Source organism: Pseudorasbora parva, chromosome 22, assembly GCF_024679245.1.
Source record: "Pseudorasbora parva isolate DD20220531a chromosome 22, ASM2467924v1, whole genome shotgun sequence".
Lineage (NCBI taxonomy): Eukaryota > Metazoa > Chordata > Actinopteri > Cypriniformes > Gobionidae > Pseudorasbora > Pseudorasbora parva.
Genome location: NC_090193.1, coordinates 17,127,811 through 17,154,698, shown reverse-complemented (window position 1 = coordinate 17,154,698; position 26,888 = coordinate 17,127,811). Strand labels below are relative to the sequence as shown.

The following is a 26,888-nucleotide window of genomic DNA, read 5'->3' as shown; positions in this document are numbered from 1 at the left end:
CTCCCAAGCTACAACTCACCCCATTGTAGCCTACAGACCAAGTAACAACAGAAATCTTTATATTTATGTCATTAAGATGAATGGTAAAAAATGGGTTAATTTAACGGATTATATTACCCCTTAACACAGAAACCCACGAAAAGTTTCAATTCACTTAAATGGATCTCCTGACAGCACATCTGACACTCCGTTTTTAGATGAACAGCTGAGCATTCCTCAGTGATGGAGCGACCTCTGATGGAGCACGAGCACAGCGCGTTCACAGCGGATCTGCTCACGGGCTCTTGACAACCTGAGGCGCTTCCGACAAACTTCACCCCGGGCAAAAATTATAAACGATACATGGACAAAGGAGGACAAACAAGAAACGTAAGTTTCACGCATTTATACATAAAATGTCAACAGAATGAACTAGGCTACTTGGCACCTTATTCATGAGATGAATTAGTTGGACAGAGAGGAGACTGTTCTCGTTGTTTGGCAGGGTGGGACTTTTCATCTCTACTCATGCATTTGATAACAAATATCTAGCACTACAGTTGAGTTCACTTGAGTGTGTTTATAACGGTTAACAGGATTAAGCGCGCGTATTTGCAGTAGGCTAAATAATTGTTCATTAATAGGCCTATACATTTTCTTTTTCGTATGCACTTCCTCACTTGTTCACTTATGGACAAGTTAAATAAACGTTTTCTGTTTAGCCTACTCGGTGCGCTTTAGCTTAAGTGAGTAAACCCGAATGGCATAGCGCATTTCTGACCCGTGCCATCCGCAATGGCAGCTTACAGTTGAATACCGGTGTCCACCTTCCCCTACTACAGCCCTGTGCTGAGCCCTTTCAAAAATAATAGCCTACGTATAGCCTAACAGTTTTTTTCAAATTGCTTACTCACAAAAAGTGAAACTCGAGACCCACTCTGTGGAAGCATTCACTATCACTATAATCTTCAGACCAAGTTTGCGCAAATTCAAACACGCATTATTACACTTTACACTTAGTTTGGAACTGAAAAAAAAAACGTTTTTTGTTGTGTGCAAAACTCAAAACAGTTCTCTACATTAGACACACCACTCAAAACTAACATCTCTCGTGTTTCGATTTGAAAACACTGCCATTTAATTGGCCTACATGAATATAAAGCCTACCGGTAAATTGTCACCTTTTAGTGCTACAATACAGTGTTTCAAAGCAGCTTCACAATAGTAACACATTCTCCTGTAAAACAGAAACATGCCAAAGGTGTGTTGATTAAGTTCAATAACACAGTTGTGCTGCTGTATATATATATATATATATATATATATATATATATATATATATATATATATATATATATATATACAATGTAGGCCTATTTGTGCTGTGCAAAATACAAAATACAGTATTGTTATGTTTCTCATCTGTGTGTGATTGGCGTGTATGTGCCTAATAATTGGATGTTTGTGTGTAACGTTACTAATCAAAACCAACATTTTTTGAAAGAGTTAAAATAGTTTTGAGTTTGATTTCACAAGAGATGTGTGAAGTTTTGCATGTTGTGTGCTTCTTTTGTGGTTTTGTGTGTAGAGTTTCAATAAATTGAGCCATAGATTCACAAATTGTGTGTAAGCAATTTAAAAAAGTAAGTAAAAGTGTCAGAAGCTTACAGGATAACAAATTATTGCACTCATTTTAATTACGTATTGTTTAGCGAGCAATTAAAAAAATGTTCTAATAACGTTTTGATAATGTTTCCATTAAGGGGTGATGAACTGAGAAATCAACTTTCCCTTGAGCTTTTGATAAATAAAAGGTCATGGTAATTTCCTGTAAGTTTCAGAGCTGAAAACGTCCTTGTTAGTCAAAGAAAAGCTTTTATAGACACCAGGCCCAGAAAACGATCCTGTGCCGCATGTTTACGTCATCGTGTGACGAAAGACCGCCTCTACGGTACGTCTAATTCAGTAGCCAGAGCCACAAACTCATGGAGGTGATCGGGTTGCGCTAACCAACAACAATAAAAATGCAGAGGATGATAGCAAGATATTGCGCTATTCCTGGTTGTGGAAGAACACAGTCGCTGGATAAGCTTCCTTCGGATCCTAATATTAGGAACGTGTGGTAGAACTTCCAGCTAGTGGTGTGCGATATATATCGTTTGCGATAATACCGTAATGGTCGTTTTAATGATGTGCGATCTGACATTATCAAGTAAATCCCACACACACACACACACACACCCAGAATGTGTGTGTGCGCATACACTACGTGATGTAGTCTTGAAGATCAACATACTACAATTTGGGACATACTAATTCTATTTTCGAGTACTATTTAGTATGGATAGTATGCGAATTGGGACGCAGGGAGAGATATAGTCAAATGATTCGTTCCTGAATGAATCAGTCGTTTGAATGAATCTGTTGAATATCAATAACTCACTCATTAATAGTAACTTGCTGCCGTCTAGTGGCAGTTTTAGTTTCACATTTAAAGAATCTTTTCACATTTTAAATCATTTCAAATATCAATATTCAACGTAATGTGTTTAAAATGTAAAATATTATTTAGGCATTACTACAGGTTATTTGTCACCTCTAAGCTCATTAAACAGTCTGTGTAAATGTCACTTCAAATGCACTTCAAAATAAATATAAATAAAGGTAAAATGCTCATAAAAGTAAAAAAACACATTTAAACTTTTTGTAAAAGATGGTAACTGACCACCACACAGAATATGAAGAATATCAAAAACTTTAGGAGTCAGCTGATCACCAGAACCAAGGTAGAATTACAATAACACACTCAGCAAAATATCGTCTAATTATCGTTATCGAGAAAATCCCAGAAAATATCGAGATATAACGCTTTGATAACATTATTAATGACCAAATAACATTGAATGACTTGGGCTATACTTGGGCTAACTATAGATGTTTGAATGTTTGTTCAGAGCTTTGAGAGAATCTTGACCCAGAACGTTTCCTGTTAGCTGGAAAGACATTAAGTATTTGCTCTGTGACACTCCTTACTCATCAACTAGAATCAAATATGAAGTGGAAATTATGAACATGAATGTAGGTGAAATATTTTCACGTGACACATATTTCTAGGCTAATGTTTTTTTTTTTTATCCCTTTACACAGTGTGCTTTGTTTGAAATGGACTTTGCCCTGAGTTGAGTACTGGCTTCTGTAGATTTTTTTCTCTCTGAAATGACACCCAGCAACCGATAGATGTAGACACACCCGAACAGATTCACTGACTGGTTTACATGCACAAGAATATATATGACAATTTGGGTCATATTCTCATTATGTTTGCATAATGTAAAATGGCAATTTTCCAGTTTCTAGAAATCTGAATAAGACACCTGGCATATGCCTGTCATAATACCCCCCCCCCCCCCCCCCCCCCCCCCACACACACACACAACTGCCATTGTAAACACCTTATTCAGAATATCAACTCTTTTATATATGAAAATGTGCACATATACAAATGTAAGTATTATTAATCATGAACCATAAAAGTCATGTAAGTTTAACTGGAATATAGTTGTAACCAGAATATGGACTTTAATTGGAACATGTGCTTGTAAACATGACTATTGTTCTCTGAATGGATTCATTTAAATACAGCATGAGAGCATCAGCTCTCCGCACCTGGTCTTTGATTTGCTGTGTGTGGTCAGTCCTGCTCAGCTAAATAAAGCCTTTGCCATCAAATGCAAAACAGAGATCTCTGTTTGTTTGTGCTCCTGCTCCTATTGTTGTGGAAGAGAAAGAACAGGGACATAGACAGTGTTTCCAGGAGGATGTTAAAATAAGTGGTGACTCAGAGGGTAGAGTTTTATTCTGGACTCGTGGAAAACATCATGAGGAGACATATGAACTTTGTTCCTCTTTTGAATAGTAGTTGTTATATTGAAGGAAAATATCCTGCACTGTCATTATATAGTTTGAACAATACAAAATATTTGTTCTTAATCTATTTGATCAGAGGATTTTGTTCTTGCTCCACAACCCCCCCCCCCCCGCTCCTGTCTTTGTTCGAGTCAGCTGCTGTTGAATTTATTTTTTGAATCCAATATTTATGAATTTATGGATGCAATTTGTAAAAGATTTCATTAACGTAACCATGTAGTATTGGTATTTTTGATTCTATAGACTTTTTTTATCTACTTTCGAACATGCATTAGAGGAAAATTCTTTCATAACAAACAAATATTATATTCATCTTAAATCAAAATGAATTTAAAATTCAGTTAGATGTGACATTTTGGGAAGAAGTTTGACTTTATATAGGTATTTATTCTAAATACATGCAATATTCTCATATTTATCTTCATTTTAATAATCAGTCATACTTTGACTGTCACTGTCTTCTTGACTCTACAGTACACAAAACAATAAACTATATTTTGAAAACAAAAACTTTCAACTTAAAATTGAGAGATTTTTTATGATTGATTATTCATTATTTAAAATGAATCCTTGCAACTATGGTTATTATTATTATTATGAACTTAATCACATTAGTATGAAGATAGGGTACATGAGGTAAAGTTTAATCGTGATATTGCCAAAATTCATTGTCAGCATTCAGTGTCTGTGATTATAATGGGTTCTAATGCTTTTGTCAAGGTGTAGGCAAGTGTCAGTGGGCTATGCTGTGGTGAAGTAAATCTGTTCGACAATGTCTTGCTCTGGAGGCAGTCATATGCAAATGTATTTGACTGTGTGATGTTACAAATCCCACAATATCCAAACCCTAGACTGTAAAAAAAATATGGACGTAGTGTCCGTGATGTCACCCATGGGCAGAGAGGTGGGACGTGGGCGGAGCTGAGGTGACGCGATGACTAACAGACAGCGGATAAATAGCGATCCACCTGTCACTCACAGTGGGCACTCACTTAATTAGGCAGAACTTTAAAGCTTTATATAACGTAAACGGATGAGTTATTAAAAAAAATCACCCCATCACAGTTGTCATGAAGGTCAAAATTAGCCATATAGACCAAAAACACAATTTGTACTTGGCTGTAAATAGGCCTATGTTTTTTCTGCTTAAATTTGGGCATTTTATCCAAGGGGGTAATCCAGCCCCCGGAAAGCGAACCTTTCACAGGGGCGGCCATTGCTAACCAAGCCATCACCTGCTGTTAGCATCCTATTGACTCCTATTCATTTTGGAATCACTTTGACAGCGAATAAATTTACATCTGAGGGGTTTAAAGACTCATTTGTCCATTTTTTATTTCTAAAGAAACCCAACAATGTATAAAAGGCTCCATTACCTTGTACCTTTTATCAAAACATTTAAACAACGTGATTCAGATTATACTTTCCACAACTACTAGAAGACTTACAACTGTCAGACAAGATGCTTACATCACATCTACATCGTCAAACTTAGTCTGAGGCTTCGCAGTACACTCAGCGATCAGAAAGTGAGTTCTAATTGACTTCAGTTTTCGCCGTTAAAGTCTATGGGGTTGCTGTGTCCATTTTTTTTACTGTCTATGATTTTAACATGGGGCTCAATGATATTCTGCTCCCTTCTGGAGCCTGTCCTTAGTGGCCAGTCGATGAATTGCAGTTTAAGTCACTTCCGTATTGGCTTCAACAAAAACTGGGGGAGGTTGCCGCATTATCCAAACGAGTCGTTTTTTTGAGCTTGATTAAATAAATGCTTTGTTAAAGGCCCATTCACATTTTAATGGTACAAAGACCTCTTATGGGCCCATATACCCGGCGCAGTGTTTTTTAGCTAGTTTCAGCCTGACGCTGTTATAATTTTTTTCCGTCCTGCACCATGTTGTTTAAATAGCAAATACACTCGCGGCCATCTGTTGGTCTGCTGGTCTGAAAACGAGGTGTTCAGGCATTGTTGGTACTTTGCTATTTTGAGGCAATTGACCAAAAAAAGTATTGCGTTTAATTTTTATTTATTTAAAGAGTACATTTGAAATATGCACCTATAGGCGGATGCACAACGCTTGTACACTCTGCTTAAACACACACAGGGACACGGCGTTCTCTTTTCTTTCCGCTTGCAATTTCCGCCTAAATAGCGAAAGGGAATGGGAGACTCTGTAAATGGACTGCATTTATATAGCACTTTTAACAGACCCTATGGCCATCCAAAGCGCTTTATCTTGGCTCACATTCACCCATTCACACACCAACAGCGGTGTCAACCATGAAAGGCACCATCCAGCTCGTCGGGAGCATCTGGGGTTAGGTGTCTTGCTCATGGACACCTCGACACTTGGTCAGGTGGAACCGGGGATCGAACCACCAACCTTTTGGTTTATAGACAATCTACATGAACCACTGAGCCATTGCCGCCCCATTCTGGTTGATTTATTGCAAGTTACGCCCAAAACACACCCAAGACTCATAAAGAGACTAGGTACAGGTAAATTTTATGTCTTGACACCTTTAAGTATAAATTAAAAATAACCCATGCAACATAAAAACTAGCAGAAGCCGAAGATTCTGCTATGCAAGCGTCTTTGTCACATACAGCCATATCATGATTGGAAATCACTGACACACATAAATGAGTGATTCAGTCATCAGTGTGTAATGTTATCAAATTAATGTAATGAGTATTGCAATTTAATAATCAATTTAATAATAATCAAAGGTGTCCACAAATCATTCATGAGTGTACAATGAATGATATAGGTTAAATTAATAATCAGTAAATCTGTTGGTTCCATGAATTGAGCCATTTGATTAAATTGACCTGGCAGTGGTGAAACTGCTTTTAGCTATATGAGCTGCCAGACTGCCGGCTCACAGATTGCCTCCCTTTATTCTCTCTCTCTTGCTCCCGCCCCCTCCTCTTACTCCACCCTCCCTATCGCTCTATTCAGAAATTCTTCTCAGTGAACAGGCCAGTCGATAGAGTGAGCACAACAAGACAGGGCAACCTTGAGCAGGTCTAAAGGACAATTTCAAGAAAGACACAGGCTCCTGTGTGTGACCTATCTTCTGTCCCACAGAGAGCGGCTTTCCTTTCACCCAATGCAGAGATCATCTATCAGTTTCTGTAAGTAGCTCTAGACTTCTTTTATGTGCCTGACTCTCAGTTGTAGCTCTCAGCTGTCCGGGCATCCTGTTACGGGACCCTCAGTTGTGCTTCGACCTGCTGCTGTGTTGCTGTAGATGTTTATGGGATATGACACAGATGGACATGACATCTTTGGTGCAGTCTGTTTTAGTTTCTAACATTGTGGAGACCATAGAAACACTAAATTGGAAACACATCGAAATGTGATATATCTACAGTTTGTTTACAGACCATTTAGGCACTGTTTAGTTTTTGTGTTTTAATTGCACAAAAGGTCACAACTGTTATTAATAATACTACAAAAAAGACATTACGATATTATAATATTACAAATATGTAATTGCTTATTTAAGGACTTCTAAATACCATATAACACATACTATAGTATATAGCTCTTAAGGGATTTGTATTGTCACAACATTGCTCATTGTTTAATGAAGGAGCTTAGCATTATTTTAACATTATTATTATTATTTTTTTTAAACAAATATTCAGAGGACTGATCTAAATATACTTCAACAATGGGGCTTAGAAGTTTAGTCTTTTTTCTTAAAGGGATAGTTCCCCCCCTTAAAATCTTTAATAACTCATAACCTCATGTTATTCCAAACTGTATGACTTTTTCTTCTGCAAAACACAAAAAAAGATATTTTGAAGACTGTTGATAACCAAACAGTATTGGTGCCCATTGATTTCCATTGTATAAATGACAAAAACACTTTCAAAAACATCGCATTTTATGTTCTACAGAAGAAAGAAAGTCATACAGTTTTGGAATGAGGGTGAGTAAATGAACTTTTTTTTTATTTTTTATGAACTATTGCATTAACTCTAATATATTTTTATAACTCTTAAATAGGCTATTTGTCATGTAAATTCTTATTTCACAAACTCACAGTTTTTTTAGTTCAGTGTTTTAATGATAGGCTGTGCCAGGGTTGGGTTATGAACAGTTTTGTTGTAATTTTGTCTCCACAAAGAATAGAAGGAGCAGGAGAGATTGACTATCTTTGTCAGCTTCATATGACCTCCAACTAAAAATGACTGAATAACTGGACACATTTGGAGTTTGGCAAAGAGCATAGTAATCAGTGTCAAACTGGTGTTTATGTGTGTTCAATCTAGAATTTACACTTTGTGTCGTATAGAAAATGTTTTACAAAAGGTTTGGAATCAGTACGTTTTTAAAATTAATACTTTTTTTCAGCGAGGATTCATTCAATTTATTAAAAGTGGTTGTAAAGACTTGTATTGTTTAAAATATTTCAAACAAACGCTGCTAGAACAAAAGCTTTTGAACTTTCTCGTCATCAAAGAATCCTGAAATAATGTATCATAAGTTCCACAAAAATATTAAGCATCACAACTGTTTTTGACACCGATAATGATAATAAATTATTCTTGAGCACCAAATCAGCATATTAGAATTATTTCTAAATGATCATGTGACACTGGAGTAATGATGCTGACAATTCAGCTTTGCCATCACAGGAATAAATTACATTTTAAAATATATTAAAATATAAAATAGTTATTTTAAATTGTAATAATTGCTCACAATATGTCTGTTTTACTGTATGTTTGATCAAAATATCAAATCAAATGCAGCCTTAGTGAGCATAAAAAAGCTTTTAAATAAGTATTATGTGATTTATTGTATTCTATTTCTACCTTGCTGGTAGGAAAAAGTCAAGGACATTGTAGCAGATCAGCTGATAACCTTTATATGCGCTGATGTAGTTCAATACATGACCATCTTAATCTGTAAGATCCTCACCCAGCTTCTCAGCACACATCACATTTTCTTCTTTGTGCTACGGCTACTGTATGATTGTCGATCTTCTCTCATATTCAGGTCTCATATAACTATATCATCTTTGAGGAAAAAACGGGGGAACTTTAATGACCTATAATTTGTAACTTTTTATTTGTAGCGTTAGGACGATTTTTATTATTCATGTACTCAGGTTAATGTGTAACACGCACCCAGTCCACTCTTTGTTAGATGTGATTTACATTAAGGTGAAAACCTGAACAAACCACCTGTCAGAGAGAAAGGGAGGGACTGGATGGATAGAGGTGATGTCATATTTATTACTTAGCCTTGTCAGAGTCAGTGTTCGGTTTCAAGCAAATAAACTTTACCATGATTGGATAGCTTTCGTTTTTGATTGAAATTGTTCCTGTACATATTTAATTAACTACACTTATTGTTGTCCTGAAGTCTCATATGAGCGCTGAAAATCTACAACCGTTTTAATTGAACCCATTTTAACTGTGCAGAGCATCTTCTAAAGGATAGTTTGCCAAAAATGATCCCATGATTTACTTATCCTCAAACCATCCTTGCTGTATATGACTTTCTTCTTTCAGACAAACACAACTGGAGTTATATTAAAAAAAATCTTTATTCCTTCCAAGCTTTATAATAGAAGTAAATGGCGGTCCTGATTTTGAAGTAAAAAAAGTGCATCCTTCCATTATAAAAGTACTGATGTGCATTCGTGACTTTTGTTTCGCTCTATCCTCTGCGTTCGTCAATGCTTCATGCGTCAGGTCAAGGGTTAATCTTTCGCCTAAAATCAATGCATACAGCCGTCTGTCGGAAGCTAGTTATTTTAGTCTATAAAGTTTTAAATATGGATTTTTTTGGACACAAATATGGACATTGCTTCGCTTCAGAAGCCCTTTATTGATCTCCTTGATTACTTTTATAATGGATGGATGCACTTTTTTGGTTTTCAAAATCTCAACCCCCATTCACTGTCATTATAAAGCTCGGAAGAGCCAGGACATTTTTTTGTGTGATATAAATCTGATTGTATTTGTCTGAAAGAAGGAAGTCATATACACCTAGGATGGCTTGAGGGTAAGTTAATGGGGTAATTTACATTTTTAGGCGAACTAACCCTTTAAATGATCAGTTTAAAGAAAAAAGTTTCATACTCGTATTCTTATCTTCCAAACCTATATTCTGCAGTGTCGGGGGTAACGCAAGTTACGCAATCAGATTACTTTTGTCAAGTAACTAGTAAAGTAACACATTAGTTTTAAATTTACAGCCAAATATCTAAGTTACTTTTTCAAATAAGTATTGATAGTTACTTCGTTTTTCCATTTATTTACTCTTTTCTGCTAGCCTAGAAATCTAGACGCACCCTAGCGGCAGCAAATCTAATTTGCCCGCGAGTGTCGTCTAGCAACTCTCAATACCCTTCTGAGCTGTAAACGCCAAACTCTGGTCAGGCCAATCACATCGTGTATAGAGTCGGTGGGCGGGGCCATAATGACGACAGCCGAGTTGCGTTTGCGTGCTTCTAGTAAACACAGAAACTGGTGAATGGCCGTCTTTCGAATCAGCTTTGACCGCGACTCTGGAAGACTTGGAGTTAAGCTTTTCTCTGAGAAAAGAACGGCACTGAAGTCATTCTTAAGAAGGGAAGATGTGTTCGGAGTTTTGCCGACCGGATACGGTGAATGTTTAATCTGTCAACAAGCTCCGTTTCATCTTCATTGCTCTGGTTGGTTGTAGCGCTATCCTATCGCGTGCAGAGGGAGTTTGAAAGACAACCGTTTATCCCGCCCCTCGGATTGAGCCCTGTCAATGGTGAGTTTCCCGACCAAACATCTTGATGTGGAAAGACCTCAATTGGATAGACCTACAACCAATCAGACCAATGAAGCGACGTATTGTCAAATGTCAACAGACAGAGTTCAACTGCACTGTGTTGCCAAGTCCGCATTTTTTTCTGCGGTTGTTTTCTATGTCCGCGGGTTGAAGCGACTATTGTGTGATATATAGACCCATGAGTGCGAATTTTAGCAGGAAACCTTGCCAAAATAACACACATTTTACCCCCCAAACGCCATTTTCCCCCGGAAAACCCCCCGAGAAGCTATTGTTTAGGGCTAGTAGTTGGCGGGTTTTGTTGTAAAAACTTGTCAACCCTGTCTGCACGTGCGCTGGAATAAACGATCTTTGCCGGTGTTGTAAAAAAATAAAATAATTTAATGATACACAGAGTACTTACCCAACATGATCATCATTTTTGAGAGAAATTGTGAAGGTGAATGCATATACAAACAAGCTCTCCGTTTAGGATTCGAAAAAATATAATCCAAGCCCCTTTGATGATGTGCATGATTACGTTACTGTTGATCATCTGTCCGTCGTCTAAAGCCCGCCCTGATGATTTCATTGGTCCGAACAGTTTCTGTTACTCCTCTATAGAGCAAGGCCAGACCGAACTGCCCGACCTAAAAATGTTGTGGGCGGGGCTGAGTTCGGCTGGCATCCAGGCTAGCTTGTCAGGCTACTCTTCTGCCCCATATTAAAAGAAATCTGGAGTAAGCGCAGAGGCGTTGTGTGCGCTGTGTGTGAACATCATTGTTATTGTAGTTCTAGAGTAGATGTGAGCATCCATCTTATGCATCTTGCACAAAAATGTATTCAGTATTTCTCAAAATAAAATAAAAAACAGTGAAATGCAAACTCAGAATTTCACACAAACTTGCAATAATAATGTTTAATTACACAAATATACTTTATGTATTTAATCTCACTTTATCACTTTATGTCTTTGCTGCTGACCTTCGATGATCTAACCATACTAATAAGCACAAATGACTTTAGATAAACATCCCATTTCTGTTTCATTTATAGTTTTTATTGCTGAAGTAAGAGTGTTGAACTTTATTCTCATATCCTATTCTTCTGCAATTCAGAATGGCAGCAGAGCTGAATGGTTTCTCTGAGCTGCTCCTTCTACTGTACAGGAATAAATGTGCATTTGGTTTGAAACAACAGAACAAAAACAACAATTTTCATATTTGTTTTAGCTAAATTGTGTAATTTTGAAAATGTAACAATATTGCAAAAGTATTCAACTGCATATTGCATCATCAAAGTTTTACTTACTGTATATTGAGCTGATAATCCTATTCATTCAGATCAGAATAAAAGGTTGTTTGTACTTTTATGATTTATTTGTCCTTTTAAGTCAGAGAGAGAGTGTGTGCAGGACTGCTCGTAGGCAATGGGGATTGTTTGTGTAGTCGGCACACATGATCAGATACAGCTGTGATAGGAGAAACTTATCTATCACCTGTTGGGCAGAGACACAGTTCTTCCGTTAGATCTCTTTAGAAACACCTGATCTTACTTTTGAGAGCCAACATCCTGACTGCATGACTTCAGACTGTACAAACTTATTTAGCACTTCTTATTTAAAGATCAAGCAGAAGGTAATGGATTATTCCTTATGCATTTTCAATTCAAAATCAATATTTAATCTAATTTTGATTGTGCCTTATTGTACTATAGCTGTATCCAACCACAACCTTTGTTGATCTGAATTGTCATGGTTTATTGCCGGTTATTAACCTACCTGATATGTTTGATGCAAGCTCTAGGAAAATATTCTTGTAACTTACAGTAATTTACAGAAATTGAGCTTGTACTTCCTTGTTTTTCTCCTTGCACTAACTGTTTGTTCTAGATGTGAATCTTTCTGTTTCTGTTTAGGCTGATATATCAACCAGGCTGGTTAATTTGTGGATATTTCACTATTTTAAAGATGTTTGAAATTCGATTCTCATGCCTCAGTCTATTGCCAAGAGAGTTAGTTCACAATTAATTATGTCACTTCCAAAATGTATCAATAGGCTTTTCAGTGCATAAATCACATACAGTTTTCAAATATTTGTATCTGCCTTAGCAGATGTTGCCATCTGCCATATTGAGTTTTGCTCTTTTCTCATGTAAGTGTTGTATTGCATTTTAAGGTGCTGTAGGTTTTTGACTTTAAAGCATAAAAATTCCATAAAATATTTGCAGATATTCCGATTATAAAACACATTGTAAACCGAATGAAACAACACAAACACATTATCACAAATTTCCTAAGTCGCAAAGAATTAGTCCTGAGATGAACAATTATTACAAGCATAATCACTGAAATGGAGTCAAATTAGTGCTGTAACGTTTCAGTACAGTACTTTCGGTTAAGTGCACGTGGGTTTCCGAATGCAGTCTTTAACAGTTTACAGTTTGCTTGTTTTACACGTGGAACACACTTCAATCTGAGTTCCCACACTAACATATTAAGTATTCTGTCCATTTTATCTTGAAATTCAAACGATAAATGCCGTTTTGACGCTCTTTAATGTGACGTGAGAGATTACTCTAGGCACGTCAGTTCAAGGCGCGACGTGTGAGTAAAGACGATCATCTCTTCCTAAAGAATAAACATGAATATATTTTTCTTATGGTATGTTGTGTAATTGGTCAATGAATTGTTGCTCCATTTTTGAAGTCCATAAAAGTGCATCTATCATCATATAACTGCTCCACACGGCTCCGGGGGGTTAATAAAGGCCTCCTGGAGTGAAACGATGCGTTTGTGTAAGAAAAATATCCAGATTTAAAACATTATAAAGTAAATTACCTAGCTAGGGATGTGACTGTGAGGATATTTTCCCACCGGTTAATCGACGTGTGACAACACTGATAATACCGGTATCATTGGCTGGGCTTTTTAATCACTAATTCTATCTAATGAAAGTAACATGGACACAGCCGCTCTGGCATTAATAACGGAGTGGAGCAAAGTGAGTGCTTTCAATGAATTCCTATGAAAGTTAAGCTTCCATATGCATGAACTGAAAACTCGCCAGTGCGCACACACCGTGAATAAAAGTTTTTCCATTAATGCGTGCTCTGTGAGGCCATTTTAGTTTCGGTTTTGCCTATTCAGGGGTGGGTTGCTTACAATGTGGGTTCATTAGCCTATTATTCTTAATGAAAAACCCAACTTACAATGACAATCTCACTTAAATAGGCGCTTTTACATTTCGCTTTGAAACCAAATCTTCCGCGATCATCTAAGGAGTAACATCAGTTTTTTTTTATTGTCTGTTCTCTGAATTAAATAATTTCATTATTTAACTTTATTACTTTATTATCATTTTTTATCATTAAGTTGCATTATATTAATACTGGCATTATGAGTGTCTGCCACCTCAAGATATTTTGGCATCAGCATTGGTCATTTAAAAACAATATTGGTCAACTAATATATTTAAAGACAGGGAATGTCAAGATTATCAGGAAAAACTGTGCAAATAAGGATTTTCCCTTTGAACTGCATATATATTCATAAAATAACTGATTCTCATTAAGCAGTTTTAAGGTTTTTTGAAAGTTTTTAGATTTTTAGCATAGCACATATTTTGATGGAAAGAAATGTTTATTGACTTACAGTTACAGTAGTGTGAGTCCTGCTGTAGCAAAAACCAAAGAAAAGTGGATCAAGTAGACTCAAAATCACTGAAATTGGACTAAAAAGAAATTTAGTGAATTAGTGATAATGTGTTCTTTGTGTTGTTTACAATGTGATTTATAATTACTAGATTATTAAGAGTGAGACACCTGTAAACAAACGTTGGTTATGTTGTAAACTTTTAAAAACTCAGTCATTGGTGTTCAGTGGAACTGAAACACTGTATACATGCATACAGACGTCCGTGTGTACGTGTTTGCATGAGCCCTTATTTGCCCATAAAAACCCACTGACGGATGCATCATGTGACCAAGCCGCACGTTCACAGTCCTCAGATCTCCTAGGAGACGGCCGGTTCAGAGTGCACGCTGCTTTCAGCCAAACGCATGCTTTCTGAACATTGAACTTGCCCCTCCCCCTAACTTAAGCCGTAATTCAAGTGTGTCCGTTCTGATAGGCTGATAAAAGACTTCTTTTGTTCCTCCTCTCTCTGTCTCTCCCACTTTCTCTTGTTTTATCACTCTCTCTCTCTGTCTCTCTCTATGGGCCTCCCTCTTTCTCTGAGATGAGGAGAGCCCTAGAGGCTATGTGAAAGGACACACGTAGGCACCTCTAGCAGGAGTTTGGTTGGCAGTGAGTCTGGTATTGTGTGCCGTCACCTTGAGCTTGTCCGTAATCTTTCTGTAAAAGCCAGTGTAAGGCCGCCCAAATCGTCCCAATGGAGGCTAACGATCGGCGGGTGAAGTTCGCTGCGCGTTCGTCTTTTCAGCGGGGAAAAGGGGATTTTATTCCAATTCCTCGTTATCTGACTCCATTTAATGATAATTTAGAATTTGGGTTAGAATGCCAATTGGTTATTTGGTCATTCATTTTTAATAGTTTACGTACACATTTAATTATTCCGTTTAACCCTTTGTTGAAATTATACCCAACCTGAATAATTCCAGAGCAAGTCAGAATCCATCAAAGTGTAACAATTTATTTAACAGTCAGGTAAATGTATAAAGCCAATTACATAGTCAATTCAAAGGTAATCCATATATAACATCAAATAGTCTGAAGTAAAGAATGAAATGTATACCTGACTTCTGAAAACTACATAATGCTGGCTATCTTGAGAGACATCCAGCATTACGGGCTGACCGGTTTAAAGTGTCAAGACTTGAGCTCTTTGCAACATTTCCTTAAATACCCAGAACCAGATACATACCCATCACAATAGGAATTTGCATTGATCAAGTTCTATAGACTTGATTAGAAGAGAGGCCAAATGGCTGAAAGCCACACCCACCATACACCAAGGAAAGATATCTTTAAACCCTTAAAACATTCATGATGTTCTAGTTTACTTCTGTGGAGTTGAGATATTTGTACCAGTCGCACTGAGACATTTCAAACGATATCAAACACATATAATACTGCATTGTGAGGATTGACATTGTAACAAAGAGATTTCTGGTGCATTTCAGGTGATCTCAAGTTTGTGGGAGCAGTAGTTTGGGGGAAGTTTCATGTGAAAGGAAAGGCATGTAAATTAGAGTCATTCATAGATGATTCACTCAGTGTGATGTCGTCTCGGACAGAGACTCTAACTCTATGAATAAGCTCAGATGCTAATTTCCTTTATTTTCTCAGAGAGTCCTTGTTCTTCATTCAGACATTTCGGCATATACTAGTTTTTTCAGTCTTACAGTTCCACCTCTTGATCCCAATGGGTCAAACTCTGGTGGTCCTATGGGATCACTGTTAGACGTTGGTTAGACGTTGGTTCAATCCTTGAGATTACGAAATTGTCTTAGCAGCTGCAGAGCCCTTTGGAAGGTTCTTTGTTCACCTGGTGTGTGTAGCTTGAGTTTAAGCTGGTGGGTGAATGTGTTCAGGTGTTCTACCTGTGGTTCAGCACAGCATGTTCATAGAGTCAGTCTCGGACCTTGGTGAATGTTCAGTTAACGTGTCACTTCTTCATGGGGAAGCTTCTGCTTCTGCACCTTCCCGATAATCTGACTCTCCTTGTGTAATTCTCACACCTCCAATGGTGTGGTTCACTGGGTAGATTTCAATGGGTGGAAGGCTTCTCCGTAGTTGACACCTGAAAAGAGTCTTAATGTCCACTTAACGACTGAACACTGATGAACTTAAAGCCATAGAGAAATGCATAAGAACATACAATGCAAGAAAACAAAAATAAAAAACAATGTGGGTTCACGTCAGCAGTGCGACTGGTACACCTTCTCTCAAGTGTTTTTTTAAGGTCATAATTGGTGGGGTGGTATTTAATCACCTAATTCTTCACTATCACTGTGATAAAGTGACAGCGGAATTTAAGTATTCTTGGTCTGGATTACCCAAGGAAATGCAGCAAAAAGTCAGTGCAGTTTATATATTAAAATAGATGATATGCATATAATAATAACATCATCAATAATATTCAATATTCAATCACAATTATGAAGATATACATATATATATAATAACCACTGTGTTTGTTCAGGAATCTTCCAATGCAATTAAGGCAGATCTAAATATGTTTAATCATACAATAATGGAGATTGTGTATTCCTTGTCACAGTGTGTGTGTGTGTGTGTGCGTGAGTGTGTGTGTGTGTGTGTGTGTGTGTGCGTGTGCGTGTGCGTGTGAGTGTGTGTGTGTGAGAGAGAGACTTTGAGAGACTGTGAGAGAGTGAGTGTGTGTGTGTCTGTGTGTGTGTGTGTGTGTGTGTGTGTGTCTTCGTTAGATTGTCATCATGTGACCAACTCTACTGTCCTGTGTGTTTGAAGCTATTTGGATCTGTTGGTGTGAAAAGATGGACAATAGATCTTTAGTGAAGTAACACTTTTGGACTCTATGCCATCTATGATGTGTAGTGTACAACCTGGACAGATTTGATCTGTTTCAGGTGATATGAGGGTGTAGTGAAGGAGGTGTGTGTTCTGTGTTCTGTGTTTGTTTTTGGGAGATGGGTGGAGTCTTATCAATAACAATCTGTGTTGCAAAATTTAGTTCCAGTGCTACACTGGTAGGTCATTTTGTGAAGTGTGAATGACCCCATTAAGTGTTTTCGCACCCATCTCCATCATTCCAGGTTGTTCTGACAATTCCATTGTTTTGGCTCTGATGGGGGTGTTAGCCCCATCTTGGTGTCCATCCTACAAGGAATTGCAGTTGTAAACCTGAGACAAAAATAATGCAGAGAATCACAGTTAATTCTGACATTATCAACAGCTTCACAGTCAGGTTTGGACTTATTTGAATGGCACTATTATGTCTGTTGCAATTTTCATCCTGGCTGTCACATGAAACAGAGTTTCATCGGCCAGGTCTGAATTGTTGCTGTTGTTTTAGTACAGTGTGTGACACCTTAAAACTGTTCTTACAGTCGAGCCTTCACAGTCTGCTGTGAGCATTAGAGACCCCAGTTCTGCTGGAGAATTTTTCTGGATTAATCAGAGCTTTTATCGCTCATACTGTCATGAATTCCGATGGGTTGGTTCCCATGGCTTTATTTCCAGTTGCTCTCTTTACAGTCAGATCTGTGGGCAGAAATTGATTCACCTGTTTTGGTGTTGTCTGCATTGAATTTTGTTTTACGGTGTCGCACACACATTTGATTATTTGAGGTCTCTGTGACCTGTAAAAAAAAAATTGAGGTACTTCTGTGGTGAAGGGTGAATTGGTTTGCTATTATCAGTGCCACACATATAGCTGTGTTCTTGTAAAGGCAAAAGATAACAGCACAACCCCTCCCTTTTGGCACTGGGAATTAACCCAATGCAACACAAGATTAAAATCGAATACATTTCTTTATGCATTACCTCAATATTTTATCTGACTCAATAATGTAAACGTTTTAATTATTTCTAATACTTTATAAATATGAATAAATGTCTGACTATTCTGCTTAACTCTTTACTTTATTGAAATCATTCATTAGGTTCTTAGAGTCACAGGGTCTTCGCACTTTCCAGTATGCGGGCCCATAATCACAAAATTATCAGTCTTGGTCAAGTAGACAGAGGTTAAATCTTTTATATTGCGTTATAGTCAGTAAACCAAGATTCCGATAACATGAGTATTCACAAACTCGTCAGTCTTGGTCGTCAGTAGAGGCCATACGACTGATATCTTGGACGCCCGTGCTACACGTTGATCATTCCAAGATATTTTTGTTCAGTCCCCTTGGGTTTGAATTCTCGTAATTAATGCAAACTGCTTTCAATCAGAGGCCCATGACCATCACCACAGATTCAAGTGACCAACTTACTATCTCTAATGGTGACTTTCTATAATCATGCCGTGGTTTTCCACGTCTACGTAATTTAGAGCAATATTACAACAATCAGGAATTAGGGTTGCCCTATTTAGATTGGTCTAACAATTTGTTATTGTTCTAAACGGAAGACGTCTTTAGTCTTTCAACCCGCAGTCCAAGTCTACGTATCTGAACGCCAATGTGTTAGTCGGAGCTCTAAAACATCAGCCTGGTGTGCTTTTATGCTCCACCGAAAAACTGTGTTCTAGTCCGTGTTACTAACCTGAGCGTAGTCTTGTGGTGTCATGGATGTACATGATCCACTGAGTTATTAACACAACATACGTTATAGCATTTTCATGGTTAATGCAATTGAATAACACTGTAGCCACATGGCAATCCTATGCTCCACCTGGGAGACAAACAAATTCAACAAAGAACCACATTTATTCAGTTTTTCTCAAGATACATGGTCTAGAATGCATATAGCATCTACAACCTTTATCCTAAGTGTTTCATACACTTACAGTAAAGCAATCTTGTGTTTTAAAGAATAAACTTAAATAGCCTAGGTGTTTTTATTAACACAAACAACTATCGTGTGTTCAATGCGCACGTGTTTAGTACAATTACAAATTTGAAAATGCATACGAACTAATACCAAGCGTTAGGCGGAACTCTAGAATCTCAGTCGGCGTGCCTCAAAGCTCCACCCAAAAACTGAACTCCAGTCCGTTACTAACCTGACAGATTTGCGGTAACAATACATCCTAATGCACTAAAATCAATAATTTCAGAGTAAATCAAAATTAAATCGAACGCAACAACATATTTATCAAAGTGTCTTAAAGATAATGATTTTGATTCGGCCCTGCAGTCACAGCTGGCTGGCATGTACATTGATTGCACGACAACAGTCAGGCTTAAGTTCAATGAGCGACTCTGTTGCTGTTAACATCCAATGAACTAGCAGCACATGCTGAGTGCAGTCAAATTCCTGCTCGAATTCTGTTTTGAGTGAGGTTTCGGATTTTATTTTCATGCCAATACATTTGAATATGAAAGACTGGTTCAAGACTGATGCAAGCACATTCGTTGTATCTCTTTTTAGATTACAAATGCCTATTTGCTTGATTTAGTCTATTTACAGACTAATCTGCTTGGCAGCACAGTGGCAATTTTAACTGAATTTACAAAATGTGATAGATTTAGGTGTTACTTATTTGGCTAAACGCTCCCATTGAACATAGAGAGAAAGTCTTTGTTCTCCGAGTGGGCGTGGTACGCCCCGTGTGCTCGCTGAGCCACTCAGAAACATCATGAGGTTTCTTAACAAAAATACAGTAACAACATCACTATCATTCTGTGTATCAATCTTAGATTTGAATCGTACCACCTCTTAATCATTTGTAGCCACGAGTAATTTAGCTGTGTGGCAATAATAGCTGTAGCCAATTTTGATCAAACAAAAAGTTCTCTTCATTTTTACATGTTGCATATGCCATCAGCCTGTTTTTCCCAACTTTGTTTTTCATAAACAAATGCATCAACGTGCGTATCTATCAAATCACAAATGCCTTCCAATTGTTTACAAACTTAGATTTTTAATTCTATTGTTTGCTCGTTCTCATCGTGTGTTAGTTTGTTGCAGCTAATAAAACAACGGAGAAAGCATTTAGCTGATTTTAAAAACGCTCTAGTTTACAAATGCTTATCGAGTCTCAGGAAATAGTTTGGAAGATGTTTTTCCAATTTAGGTTTAGTTGTTGTAGGTCTACGCAGACAAAGAAATATTTTAAAATCCATAACACGAGTTTTAATTCCTCTACTGCGCTGTCGCTATCATGTCCCTGATATGTGATTGTATCTAAATTCTTAAACCCCACCGGATTGCGGTTCCGGTCTAACATTGGGTATTCCGACCCATTCTATTAATGTGTCTATATGGGATGCGTCTGTTTTTCCCTAAACATTTCTAAAAAGGCAAAAAGAATTTTACTTACCAGAACAGCTGAAGAAAGAGAAGCTTAAACCTCTTGTTGATTTTAAAATCGAATACTTCGCTGAAAAGACGTTGCTCGTAAGAGAGTTGCAACATCACGTCGGGGTCACCATTTTGTAAGGCCGCCCAAATCGTCCCAATGGAGGCTAACGATCGGCGGGTGAAGTTCGCTGCGCGTTCGTCTTTTCAGCGGGGAAAAGGGGATTTTATTCCAATTCCTCGTTATCTGACTCCATTTAATGATAATTTAGAATTTGGGTTAGAATGCCAATTGGTTATTTGGTCATTCATTTTTAATAGTTTACGTACACATTTAATTATTCCGTTTAACCCTTTGTTGAAATTATACCCAACCTGAATAATTCCAGAGCAAGTCAGAATCCATCAAAGTGTAACAATTTATTTAACAGTCAGGTAAATGTATAAAGCCAATTACATAGTCAATTCAAAGGTAATCCATATATAACATCAAATAGTCTGAAGTAAAGAATGAAATGTATACCTGACTTCTGAAAACTACATAATGCTGGCTATCTTGAGAGACATCCAGCATTACGGGCTGACCGGTTTAAAGTGTCAAGACTTGAGCTCTTTGCAACATTTCCTTAAATACCCAGAACCAGATACATACCCATCACAATAGGAATTTGCATTGATCAAGTTCTATAGACTTGATTAGAAGAGAGGCCAAATGGCTGAAAGCCACACCCACCATACACCAAGGAAAGATATCTTTAAACCCTTAAAACATTCATGATGTTCTAGTTTACTTCTGTGGAGTTGAGATATTTGTACCAGTCGCACTGAGACATTTCAAACGATATCAAACACATATAATACTGCATTGTGAGGATTGACATTGTAACAAAGAGATTTCTGGTGCATTTCAGGTGATCTCAAGTTTGTGGGAGCAGTAGTTTGGGGGAAGTTTCATGTGAAAGGAAAGGCATGTAAATTAGAGTCATTCATAGATGATTCACTCAGTGTGATGTCGTCTCGGACAGAGACTCTAACTCTATGAATAAGCTCAGATGCTAATTTCCTTTATTTTCTCAGAGAGTCCTTGTTCTTCATTCAGACATTTCGGCATATACTAGTTTTTTCAGTCTTACACCAGAATGACTTAAGACCTAGGTCAATATTTAAAAATCAACAACAAATGTAGTGTTTGTACTAGTGTTGTCACGATACCACATTTTTGACTTCAATGCGATACCAGACTAAAATACCTCGATAGATACCGATACTAAATCGATACCATGGTAAAAACAAACAAAAAACAGGTAATATAAATAATATAACAACAGAACTTATTATTCATTGTTTTTTTTTTTTTTTAACTAAAAATTCACTTGGCCAGCATGTTCCTGCCCTGGTTTTTGACCATTCCCTTCTTTTATTGCTTTAATAACTGCATGCCAGTGTGAAGATCTTTACTGAGATCATCATTATCAATCATGTCACTAACCTTTCACTTCAGGTTGGCATGACCAAAATCTTATTTTATTATACGAGTAATTTAATTTTTTAATTTTTTTATTTATTTGCCCACAGTAAAAAATTTACATTAATACCTTCGCAACACACAATATACAGTTCTATTCATGTTACAGAATATACAAAACCTAAAAAGACAGGAAGTAAAAATAAATAAATAATAGTAAATCAACAACAGCCACAGATAAACAGTTACATTAATTTAGAGCATCAAAAATAAAAAATAAAATAAATCAAAAGGAATTTTTTCAAAACAGATATTAATAGCAGTCTGATATACATGTTAATGGAGTTCCTTTATATATTCCCATAGGGGGGACCATATCAGCCAAAATTTCTCGGATTTTTGATGTTTGTCGTAAGTAAGCTTTTCAAGTGGTAGCCATGTAGCGATCTGAGATGTCCACATTTTAAGAGATGGAGCCTGTGATGCAGACCAAAGTAGCAAAATGCATTTTTTAGCTAAGTATATCAGAACAACAAATAGTTGTATTGCATCTTTTTAAAACAAAAATTCGCGTTGAGATTCAATAAGTACAAAGCTGGGGTCATATCAAAGTGCAGTCCAAGAAGATCTTCCATTACACTATGTACTTTTTTCCAATTTAATATTTTTTAAATGTAATCTTATAATTATAATATAGATTTTTAATTGTATGTTTTTAAAAATAAGCAAAAAATGCAAATTACAAACAATATGACAAAAACAGTGCTTTATTTTTAGCTTGATTAGGTCTATTTAACAGTAGCAAGTCAAGAAAGAAATTAAATAATCAAATAGAAAACTGCTTACTTAGTCTTCCCTCTATAATTTAACTCTACACTGATTCTTAATAAATATATTTTAGTTATTTAGCCAAGCATGTGGTGGTTTTCTGTTTTTTATTGTTTGCCTAACATTATCACAGAATTTTAGGTCTGGCTTAAGACCTGCACTGATCTAATTACCTCAGCTGTATACGTTCACTAAAGACATATCCGACTGTGTTTACCTGAATACTCGCCAGACCGTGCATTTTTACATATGTTTGACCATTCAAACACAAATTATAATCCGCGAAAGAACTGAATGGCGATCGGATGTTTGTTGTCTGAAAGGCGTGTGCGCGCGCTTCAGGTCAGAGTCCGGTATCGCTAGCACGTCCCGCGCCACTCTTTTTCTCCTCATGCGCGCATATTTCTGTTGCCTTCTGTGTCATGCGCTGCGCGTATATATTTAACTCTTCTACTACTTCCAATGTTTAGTGAACGGTGGAAGCAGAGCTCTCCTGACAATACAATACAGCTCAAATACAGCTCATATTAGCACTGTCCTGCTTAAAGTAGGCTACCAGTACTAATAAAAGTCCATATCGCCGTTTGTAATCGCAGGGTATCGCAATACTTTTCTAGTACCGGTATATCGTGCAACAGTAGTTTGTACAGAGCACTGCAGCGATGACAAATTTATATAGGCCAACCCTGGTTACCTTGATAAAAATCCTGTAGGATTTTTCCAATGGCTTTTAGATTGTTGGAGAAAATATACTTTGTGACCAACAAAATTTTATGGCTCTTACATGTTTTGGTTCATCATGAGCTTCATAATTTAACTTAATTTATGAATTTTGAAGCCAAGAATGAAATGTTGGGATAAAATATTGTGTAGAAAGTTCAATGTGTACGATTTGGCAGTTGTCCTGTGTGTCATCTGCATTTGTGTGCATACTGTGTATAGTGAAGAGTATGCGTTACAATGCTGTTCTGATTCAGTTGTAAGCATCTTTAAATGAGGTTTCTCTGTTTTCATGATGAACCATCATGTTAGTGTCAGTAGAAACCTTGCTGACCTTGCTTCCCTCCCTCATGTCCTCCTGAGACGAGAGATTTTTGAATTTCTTTTTCTGGAAAAAACAAACAAAAATGTTATACAAAAATTTCCATTTAGGCTAAAGAAGACTACAGGTATTATTAGGAGCTGCATGTTTTTCACCTGTCCATCTCACTCACAGAATGTTAAATGTGCACAGCGGCTCGGGCATTCATAACGGAGCGGTGCGGAGCATAGCGTGTGTTTTCAATGAATTCCTATGAAAGTAACTTCCATAGGCATAAACTGTAAACGCACCAGACTGGACACACTGTGAATGACTGTGCAGCCGTGAATGAATGACAGTGCGGCCGTGCTCATTTAATTTCGGTTTAGAATTAGCTCCAATTCGGATGCGAGTTTCTTGAATTGTGGGTTCATTAGCTTATTACTCTTAATGAAAAATGCAACAACAAAACGGTAAACTGACAAACTCACTTAAATAGGTGCATTTCTCTTTGAAACCAAATCTTTCATGATCATCTTGTCTGTCAGCTCTTGGCTCTTGTGATGAATGAGATCTGACTCCTGCTGCCTTTGTGTTGCGACTCTCGTTCGGCTCATGCTTTATTGAGCAGACACGTTCAGTTTTTAATTGTAGTGTCTGTTCTCTAACTGAAAGAAATGATTTTATTACTAAAAAAATTCAAACGATGGTGGGGGTGGTGGGCAAGTGATGTTACAGATAGTGCATTTACCGATAGTGGGCAAGTGATGTTACCGAAGCAAGTGCATTCTGGGACTTGTTGTCTTTCATCCACATGGAAGCTACTCTGGCTTTTCTCAGTCAAGAAGGCACCAACTTCTAAAATAAATTCACATTTTTACTACATAAATGACCCATTTTAAATACACATTCATCTTTCCACGGATAAAGTATCCCTTTAATTATACATTTTTGTTAGAATAATATCCAATTTAACCATTTATGAGTACGTTTTGGCTAAGAATCTGTTTACTGTACAGAAATATCTCCAATTCATTCCTATTATTGGATGTTCTGTAAAGCTTGTCTGAGGAAACAACAGTAACCAAAAGCTTTACTCTGCTTTAATCATATTTTAGCGTTGTCATAACACATCCTTTACCGAAATTCTTGATTAAGCGTGTGAAATATTCTCACCAGAGGGTTTCTGCTTCAGAATGTTATAACTCAAAAAAGTCACGAATGATTTTATATGCCACCAGCTGAATTATTTAAAAGTGTGTCATGTCATTTGATATTGGATCTGATAGACATTTTCACTGGAAGAAATCAAGCTGAAAGTAACACTGCTGCAGGTACGTGAGGGCCTATCAAGTTTCACATCAGTAGCACAATACAATCAATGGCCTGCTTTTAATGAACATGATCTGTGCCCTGAGCATCATTGTTTTCATACGCCTTTTTTCATTTAACTGGATACTGATAGGGGAGTCTTTTAATACACAAAAAAGCTCTTTTTTATAATCAGTTTGTTAGTATCAGTGTACATCTCTCTCTTTCTTGCCACTGTCGCCTTTGGCTTGGCTTGGCTTGCTCAGTTTGGGACACTAAAATTATGAAGTTATTTAACTAAATTAAAAAATTAAAAAAATTAATTAGGTCTTATTTAATTCTATAAACTATAAAACGTATCTGCCAACATTGTCGCTATATGATCAATTAAAATAAGCTGATAACATCGACTGAACAGCCAAATCTAATTTTGTTGCAATATTATCCTGTTTAACACTGTGAAGCTGCTTTGACACAATCGTCATTGTAAAAGCGCTATATAAATAAAGTTGATTGATTGATTTCTTTCTGGCTCCTCCAGGTCACATGAGGACGTATGCTTGGAGTCTGTCTGCCTATTCCACAGCCATTCTCTGATCCAGTAGAGGCAGCACATCAGTTTGTTGAAGGCCTCAAGCACCCATCACCCTGAACCCCAGCAGGCCTGTCACACTGTCTCATTCGCTTGATTCTGCCTCTTCTTCTCCTGTGCGCCCCCATCAGCCCTCCCTGGAGCCCTCAGGGCCCCTCACCCTCCATGGAGAGCAGGGAGAGGAATGCGGGACCCTCGCCCAGGAGATTGTCCTCACTCCTGGGAACTTGAAGGAGGATCCTCTGCCAGCACAAGGCTTTCATGATGTCTCAACTCTCACAGGTACAGGAAGGGGTTTTGTTGGTGTGCGATTATTCCCAGGATGCACCTGTTTGCTGTAGTGCCATCTACATTCTAATGTACGTTTAGCAGATATTCTACCATTTAAATGTTTGGGGAGCATTGTCTTCTCTTCCGTATTTGTTTTCAATCTGCAAACAAAGATTCGAACGGTTATGAATCAGCGTAATCATGAATCAATACGCTGAATCATAACCGTTCAAATCTTTGTTTGCGGATTGAAAACAAACATGAAAGAGAAGACAATGCTGAATTATTTTTGTTATTTTTTTGACCAAAATGTATTTTCGATGCTTCAAGAGATTCTAATTAACCAACTGATGTCACATTTGGACTACTTTGATGATGTTTTTATTACCTTTCTGGACGTGGACAGTATAGTGTGCATACACTTGCATTGGAGGAACAGAAAAGCTCTCGGACTTAATATAAAATATCTGAAACTGTGTTCTGAAGATGAACAAAGGTCTTACGGGTGTGGAACGACATAATTTGAGTGTGTTGAAAGTTATGTTATAACTTTACTCTATTCGCTTGGTAGCTGGTATGAGAGACTTGGTGCACTTTTCAGAAATCTAGACCGATATTTACAATATCATATTAAAGGTGCATAGTGAAATAATAACATGAACATCACAAACTGTAAGTCTCAAACACCATTGCCTCCTACTTCTTATGTAAATCTCGTGCATGAAAAACACCACGGAAAAATAAGTAATTCTCAACATAAGGCCAACCGTGACGCAAGCGTTGGAGATCATTTATCTGTACGCCCCCAACATTTGCATCTGTCC

At 37.3% G+C, this 26,888-nt stretch overlaps 1 long non-coding RNA gene across 1 annotated transcript; it reads left to right on the top strand.

Annotated features, from left to right (window-relative positions):
• The first annotated feature begins 232 nt into the window (after positions 1-232).
• On the top strand, positions 233-25,964 carry LOC137058671 (uncharacterized). Its single transcript, XR_010900786.1, has 3 exons — positions 233-369; positions 6,870-7,045; positions 25,744-25,964. It is a non-coding gene; the product is annotated as an uncharacterized lncRNA (long non-coding RNA).
• The last annotated feature ends 924 nt before the right edge of the window (positions 25,965-26,888 follow it).